This window comes from Rattus norvegicus, chromosome 17 (genome assembly GCF_036323735.1).
Source record: "Rattus norvegicus strain BN/NHsdMcwi chromosome 17, GRCr8, whole genome shotgun sequence".
Taxonomy (NCBI): domain Eukaryota; kingdom Metazoa; phylum Chordata; class Mammalia; order Rodentia; family Muridae; genus Rattus; species Rattus norvegicus.
The window spans coordinates 70984213-70992922 of NC_086035.1; the positions used below are offsets into that span (position 1 = coordinate 70984213).

Below are 8710 nucleotides of genomic sequence, written 5' to 3' on the forward strand. Positions count from 1 at the left end.
AACAGAGCTTTCTAATATAACCCATCCACACCAAGGAAGGAAGCACTGGACTCCAGGCTAACTCCCCAAATTTAGTGAGACCAGAAAAGGAAGGATGAGAGGATGAGAACAGAGCACATTTTCCCAGGATGATGATGAGTTGAATTTCACACACACTACATTTTAGTTTCCAGGAGGTCACCTGAGTACATAAGAGGACAGTGTGTCGGGTAAGTCTACAGCTATGCCAATGACACCTATTTAGAGTCAGTTGGAGCATAATTTCTAGTTTAGACATCCTGAAATTAAAGATTGTAAAATAAGCAGGTTAGTATGGACATTGATGAAGTGAGACCTGACACACTCCGTGAGTGAGTTAATGAAGGGCAATTTAAAAGGAGCAGAGACAGGAATAGAACCTGAGAAATACAGGTACGGGGATGCAACCACATGTGTGAGGGTGTCTGTTCCTTATTTCCCCCCACGTTTGCAATGAGCAGCAGTGTGCCTTTTCGTAACATAACCCACATACTCAGACAAAGTCCTAGTTGTTTGTGGTTGTTCTTTATTGTGAGGTGTAAGCTGGCACCAGAATAATGAGAGGGTGGTAACAATCATAAACTTCCAACAGTATTTTATAACTTGGGGACAAAATACAGGTTATAGCTTTGGTCCCAGATCTGGCTTATTTGACATTTCCTCAGACTAATGATGGAGACTGAGCAAGCATCTCATCATGTGGCAATGAGTCTTACTTCTACCCCCATAAGCCAATAGAGAAACAAAAAAGCCACAAGGTTTAAAAATACCACAGCAGCTAAGGTCACCTCCTCCACTGTTTCTCTTTGAATCCCAACAACTGGTCTAGAAATCAAAACCATATTCCTCATAGATTGGAAGTGTACATTCCATTAAAATGTACAATTATACCCTTTAAATTTAGAAAGCAAACCTAAAGCATTTCTCCCTGACCTAGAACCAAACAACAGACACACAGCCGAATGCAGATGTGGGAAGCTGTGAATGAGACAGGAAACGTGGGGCTGGAGGGGTGGCTCAGTGGTTAAGAGCACTGACTGCTCTTCCCGAGGAACTGAGTTCAATTCCTAGCAGCCACATGGTGGATCACAACTATATGGGAAATGGGATTCCTTTCCTTGTTCTGAGGACAGCTACAGTGTACTCACATACATAAGGTAAATAAAGGAATCTTTAAAAGAAAAGAAAAAGAGAAGTGAAACACATACGTAAAACAGGGAAACCTCAAGATTCATAGAGTACCCCAGCACTTGAGGCAGAGAAACACTACTAGAGATGGCAGAAAGGGAGTACACCCATTTAGAGAAGTGTGCAAGAAGAGGGCCCCAGTAAGTTCCCCACCATAGAACTTGCTTGTACTCCTTCTAAATCAAATATTAGGCCTGGAATCTGTATGCGTCTTTTCTGTTATTGTTAATTTTTTTCCCTTTGGAGTTTGTTTATTTGTTTTGTCGCACTGGGCATCAATCTCTCAACTTCACAGCACTTGGGAGGATGCTCCTCCACTTAACAACACTGTAAGCTACCAGAAAGAAATGTCCAGAAGTTGCAGCCATAAGCCAATCGCAAACTTAGATGGATAATCATCTTCAGAAAAGGTCAGTAAGGTTGCGGAGACCATGGATGCACTCACTTGTTATGATACTAGCACAGAAGCCTGCTGCAAGAATATTAAGAAGACCACTTTGATATTACAATGAGTAACCTCCAGACTGATTGCCAGAGTGGTTGTACCAGCTTGCAATTCCAGTGGAGGAGTGTTCCTCTTTCTGCACATCCTTGCCAGCATCTGTTGTCACCTGAGTATTTGATCTTAGCCATTCTGACTGGTGTGAGGTGGAATCTCAGGGTTGTTTTGATTTCCATTGCCCTGATGACTAAGGATGTTGAACATTTCTTTAGGTACTTCTCAGCCATTTGTTATTCCTCACTTGGGACTTCTTTATTTAGCTCTGAACCCCATTTTTAATAGGGTTATTTGGCTCTCTGGAGTCTAACTTCTTGAGTTCTTTGTATATATTGGATATTAGCCCCCTATCAGATGTAGGATTGGTAAAGATCTTTTCCCAATCTGTTGGTTGCCGTTATATCCTAATGACAGTGCCCTTTGCCTTATAAAAGCTTTGCAGTTTTATGAGATCCTATTGGTCAATTCTTGATCTTAGAGCACAAGCCATTGGTGTTTTGTTCAGGAAACTTTCCCCAGTGCCCATATGTTCAAAGCTCTTCCCCACTTTTTCTTCTATTAGTTTGAGTGTATCTGGTATGATGTGGAGGTCCTTGATCCACTTGGACTTAAGCTTTGTACAGTGTGGTAAGAATGGATCAATTTGCATTCTTCTACATGCTGACTTCCAGTTGAACCAGCACCATTTGTTGAAAATGCTTTCTTTTTTCTACTGAATGGTTTTAGCTCCTTTGTCAAAGATCAAGTGACCATAGGTGTGTGGGTTCATTTCTCGGTCTTCAATTCTATTCCATTCATTTACTTGCCCATCTCTGTACCAATACCATACAGTTTTTATGACTATTGCTTTCTAATACAGCTTGAGACCGTGATTCCCCCAGAAGTTCTTTTATTGTTGAGTATAGTTTTCACTATCCTGGTTTTTTTGTTATTTCAAATGGATTTGCAAATTGCTCTTTCTAATTCTATGAAGAATTGAGTTGGAATTTTGATGGGATTGCATTCAATCTGTAGATTGCTTTTGGCAAAATGGCCACTTTTACTATATTAATCCTGCCATTCGTGAGCGTGGAAGGTCTTTCCATCTTCTGAGATCTTCTAATTTCTTTCTTAGCCTGTTTATCTTTTGAGTAGAGGAAGGCTACTGATTTCTTTGAATTTATTTTATACCCAACCACTTTGCTGAAGTTGTTTATCAGGCTTAGTAATTCTCTGGTGGAACTTTTGGGGTCACTTCAGTATACTATCATATCAAATAGTGATATTATAGCCAGAAGCTGAAAAGAATCCAGATACCCTTCAATAGAGGAATGAATACAGAAAATGTGGTACATCTACACAATGGAGCTATCAGTTATCAAAAACAACAACTTCATGAAATTCATAGGCAAATAGATGGAACTAGAAAATATCATCCTGAGTGAGGTAACCCAATCACAGAAAAACACACATGGTATATACTCACTAATAAGTGGATATTAGCCCAAAAGCTCGAATTACCCAAGATACAATCCACAGACCACATGAAGCTCAAGAAGAAGGACGACCAAAGTGCGATGCTTCAGTCCTTCTTAAAAGGGGGAATAAAAATATTCATAGGAGGAGATATGGAGACAAACTTTGGAACAGAGACTTAAGGAATGGCCATTCAGAGCCTGCTCCACCTGGAGATCCAGCCCTTATGTACAGATACCAATATTAATGAAACCAAGAAGTGTATACTGACAGGAGCCTGATATAGCTGTCTCTTGAGAGGCTCATCCAGAGGGGAATGCTAGTGGCAAACCATTGAACTGAGAACAGGGTCCCCATTGGAGGAATTAGAGAAAGGATTGAAGGGGCTGAAAGGGGCTTGAAACCTCATAAGAACAGCAATACCAACCAACCAGAGCTCCCAGGGACTAAACTACTACCCAAAGAGCACACACGGACAGGCCCATGAATCCAGCTGCATATGTAACAGAAGATAGCCTTGTTGGGTACCAATGGGAGAAGAAGCCCTTGACCCTGCAAAGGCTGGACCTTACCCCCCCCCCTCAGTGTAGAGGAAAGTTGGTATGGGAAGGCAAGAAGGGTGTAGTTGGGGAGGGAGAACACCCTTATAGAAGAAAAGGAAAGGGGCTTATGGATGGGAAACTGGGAAAAGGTATAACATTTGAAATGTAAATAAAAAAATCCAATTAAAAAAAATACCTCTTTGGATGGTGGGAATGATAATTGCTATGGTTCCAGGAATCATCACATTGGCTACCAAAACTGGAGATGCTTTTTATAAAAAAGTTCAAAACTGCTGAATTTGTTAAAGACTGGTACATGCAGTCTCATGAACTTTGGACTCAATAAAGTAAGATAGACAGAAAAATAGTTGATTAAATAGCTAAACTGAGACAAGCAGTCACGTTCATTGAATATCGATTAGAACTATTAAAGGAACAAATGAAATTCAAATGTGAGTGAAATGTTACTTCTTATTGAATAATGCCTTTAAGATTCAATGACAGCAAACAAGATTGGGAAAAGGTTAAAATGCATTTGTTGGATCATCCTAACTCTTCTTAAATGATTTATGATTTGCTTCAAAAAATATATAAAGCCATTTTCAAATAACTGCCTAAAATAACAGGGAAAAACGTTAAAAAATGTCTTCTAGATGTTGTAGAACATGAATCATTTTAATAAGTTTCTTGTTCTTGTGATTTTTTTATAGTTCTCTTTGTAGTGATAATTTTACTGGCTTTAAAATGTATGTTGCTATATTTGCATAAAACTCTTATACAATGACATAGGCAAAAGACTGTATTTAATATACAACTTTATGCTTCTCCAACAGTAATGGCTATCACAACAAATATGTTTGAAACAAAAAGAAAGAAGATACAGTAATATTTATAGTAAGCCTTTATTTCTGCCTTTAAGTGAACTGCAGAGTAAAGCCTTTGTGTCTGGCCTTGAATAAAATGTTCCAGCAATGTCTTTTCTATGTTTGGGTCAATCAGTAGAGGCTGAGAAATTGTTAAGAAACTGTTTAAACCTTGAAGAAATGTTGTCTCTCTTAAAGGTCTACATTGGTGCTGCACGAGAGCTTGCAGCTGTACTATTCTTGGTCCTAAGACACTCCTGGGAAACCTTACGTTTTATTATAGCTAGCTATGGTTTTAAAAGGGACTGAGATTCATGTGAGTTCTCGGCTCTCATGAGCATCAAAGGGCACGATAACTTTAGTAGCTGGAACTTTTCCCCGCCCCAATTAACGTTGTATAGTGTTCACATAGAGTAACTGGAGTGAGCTACCTTGGTGTCAGTCTTCCCTGAGAGGCTATACTCCTCTGTTCATTCAGAAAAATGAAGGCTTAGCATCTTGGTGAGCTTCTCTCTCTAACACCAACATCAGTCAATACATAAATTATTAATTTATGAGAGAGAGATATTGAAGGACAAACAAAAGAAATTTTAGAAATAATGGAATTCATTAGTGCAATAAAAAATTCCAGTTTAAGTCAAAAACAATGGAACAATGAATATTAGATACTGGAGGTAATTCTTCAAAAAATTACTTTCAAAAAAACTTCAGTAGTGTGTGTGTGTGTGTGTGTGTGTGTGTGTGTGTGTTATGGTTAGTTAGATATCTCTCTCAGAATGAATAAAGAGAACATAAAAGATCTCTAGGACATTATTAAAAGACTGTTCATAGATTGGTGAAGTAGCTTATTTGGTAAAGCACTTGCTTGAAAGCAAGAGAACCTAAATTTAATTTCTAGTACTCAGATTAAAAAGGTGGATGCAGTCTCTGCCTTCTAGAGTGAGGGCAGCCCTCTTCTGCTGCCTTCAAACAACAAAGGTTCACTTTCCCAGGAACTCAGACTCAGGTCGAGTTACACCACCAACTTTCCTGATTCAGCAGCTTGTAGACCATCATCAGATATTCTGATGCCATCATTGAGTAATAAGAGATGAGGTTTATGAAGCTAATCTCTAAGAATCCAGTGTTCCAGTTACTAAAAGAGCTGTCTCAGCTCCTGAGCTCCTGACTTGTACAAACCTTTACCACAGCCACTCCAGATAAATGGTTGTTTAGATTTCTTGGATATCAACAAGAATACCACATCCAATTTTGTGGATTCTGCAGATTGCTCAGAAGGCACATATGAAGAAGAAGCCAAAACATCCTAATTTCTTTTTTTTTTAAATTAACTTGAGTATTTCTTATTTACATTTTGAGTGTTATTCCCTTTCCCGGTTTCCGGGCAAACATCTCCCTAATCCCTCCCCCTTTATAGGTGTTCCCCTCCCCATCCTCCCCCCATTGCCACCCTCCCCCCAACAATCTAGTTCACTGGGGGTTCAGTCTTAGCAGGACCCAGGGCTTCCCCTTCCACTGGTGCTCTTACTAGGATATTCATTGCTACCTATGCAGTTGGAGTCCAGGGTCAGTCCATGTATAGTCTTTAGGTAGTGGCTTAGTCCCTGGAAGCTCTGGTTCCTTGGCATTGTTGTACATATGGGGTCTCGAGCCCCTTCAAGCTCTTTCAGTCCTTTCTCTGATTCCTTCAATGGGGGTCCTATTCTCAGTTCAGTGGTTTGCTGCTGGCATTTGCCTCTGTATTTGCTGTATTCTGGCTGTGTCTCTCAGGAGCGATCTACATCCAGTTCCTATCGGCCTGCACTTCTTTGCTTCATCCATCTTGTCTAATTGGATGGCTGTATATGTATGGGCCACATGTGGGGCAGGCTCTGAATGGGTGTTCCTTCTGTGTCCAAAACATCCTAATTTCTTTATTATCCTAGTGGTGATCTGTTCTGTGACCTTATCCAGAGGTGAGCAGGACAACTAGACACTGAGTTCAAGGCAATCGACACCATGGAGAATAGTGTTGTACAGAAGCACTCTCTTCTGGAGACCCTGGATAACACTGGGAGTCTGGAGGCCTAGAAGTCAGATATGATCTAACCATAGATGATTCTCCCAGGTACTTATGCATATTTCTGAGGTTGCAGTACTGTAACCTCATGGTTCAGCAGCATGACTGTGGGACCCTTTCTGTTGGACGATGCTATGTGTCTAGGATATGAGCAGTGGACTACAAGCCAACTCCTTGGGCTCATTTTCTTCTGTGTAGTAATGTATACAAGGTTGGGGACATTTGGATGCAGGTTATTCCTGTTTCAGTCCAGAGCTTTTGCATCTGGGGACCATACTTGGGCTATCTTGCCTTTAGATGAGTGGAAATCTAATGCCTCTCCAGTTGCCAGTGGAACCACAGAGCTATTCCACATGGATATGTGATATCTTCACATCCAGCAGATCCAGGAGGCTATCATCATTATTATGTCTTCATTAATAGAAGTGGTCATCTAGCTCCTTAGCCTGCCTGGGTCTTGGTTGAGGTACAGTTGTTGTGTAACAGTTTGAGGTACAGTCTCTGTTGTGTAACTGTTTCCTCCAAGACTTCAGTATTCCACCCTGCTGGGACACTCTTTAAGCAGGAAGGCAAACAACCTAAAATAGAATCAGGAAGTCACCTAAACTGATTGGATTCACTACCCCCCAACACATAGTAAGCAATAAGAGCTGATAGTCTCTCTCACAAACTGGAGAAATAGAGCTGCCAAGAAGACTCTCAGAGAGGAAAAGCTGCAAAAACAAAAGACCCCAAGACCAGATCAGCTAAGCAGAAACTAGTTGAGCTACCTGGAAGAGATTAAGACCAGAGTCATTTGGAAAGGATGCTCTCTAGAGTTTTCTGCGAAGTGTGCAGTGTGCAGTGTGCAGTGTGACCCAGGTTTCCCAGCTTTCTGAGCTGTCCTAGATATTCTCGCCAGTACCCCTGAGTCTGTTTGGTGACTCCTATGCCTGTGCCAGGCTTTCCTGCCCCCTCCCCCACTATTATGAGATCTCCTTAAAACCTACATAACTCAAACACAAGGTCAATGCAGATGACAAAAATGTTGTAATCAAGACACCACAGATTGATTAGGGCTGCAGAACAGACTCAGAAGATGAATTGCTACAAGGAGCCAACATATCACAGAAGCCTTTTCAGCTATTGGGAAGTTCACAACTCTCCTAGGGCCTGGGACCTTGAACTTAGTTTCACCCTGTGAATAAATGAAGTCTGAAAACAAAATGGCAGTATTTAGAACAAGTTGTTTTTATTGACCTTGCTTTTTGCTTGTTCCCAACACTCACTACCTCCTGTTGATGTAATAAACAGGGGTATTTTTCTGAGGGATCTTTCCTGTATTCTCCACAGTATTTTTGGTACTAGGAATGATTCTACCTCCTCCAGTCCCAGTGTAGAAATTTTGGACATTGTTATGGTTGACAACTGCTGAGAGACACAATAAGGTGCAGCACTCATGCTGGGCTGGGGCACAATTGGCACTCTTCTTGTCCTCACCAGACCATGCTCTGAGCCCTGTTCTGCATACTCTTTAGCGTGATCAAAGATGTTGGCCTCTCTAACCTACAGTTCACTGTTTGAATTCTTCTTAGAACCTATTTGTACTTGGAATTTTTTATCTTCTTTGGACTTGTTCTTCCAAGTTACCTCAGACAAAATCCTCTAGTGACAGGTGTAACATGAATTGGTCATGTGCCGAATTCCCCCCTTACAACTATGAGGTTGGTAGGAGCCATGTGGCTTGTGTTTTGGACAACTCTTTCCCAAGAACCCTAGAGAAAATAGAAAGCAGGAAATGGAAGATGGGTGTGAGCAAAGGGAATAAATCTATTGATGGAAAATAGAGTCCTTCCACCTCCTCTTCCTCTGTCTTCCTTTGTCCTCTCTATCTCCTCGTCTCTCCTTTCCCCTTACTCTCTCCCCTCTCTAAAACCTCAGCCCCATCCTTTCCTTCCACTGCCCAATCAGAGGCTCTAGCCTTTATTTAACTTAAGGGGAAGAAGGTTTACGTGGAATCACCTGAGTATGTGATCCACAACTCTTCTGGGCAGCCCATCTTGAGGAGGCAGAATTAGCATCAAAATACAAAGATAGCCAGAGCACC

The 8710-nt window shown here is 41.0% G+C and overlaps 1 pseudogene; it reads left to right on the forward strand.

Moving 5' to 3' along the window:
* The first annotated feature begins 1293 nt into the window (after positions 1-1293).
* Positions 1294-8450, forward strand: Slc23a2-ps1 (solute carrier family 23 member 2, pseudogene 1; annotated as a pseudogene).
* Positions 8451-8710: the final 260 nt, after the last annotated feature.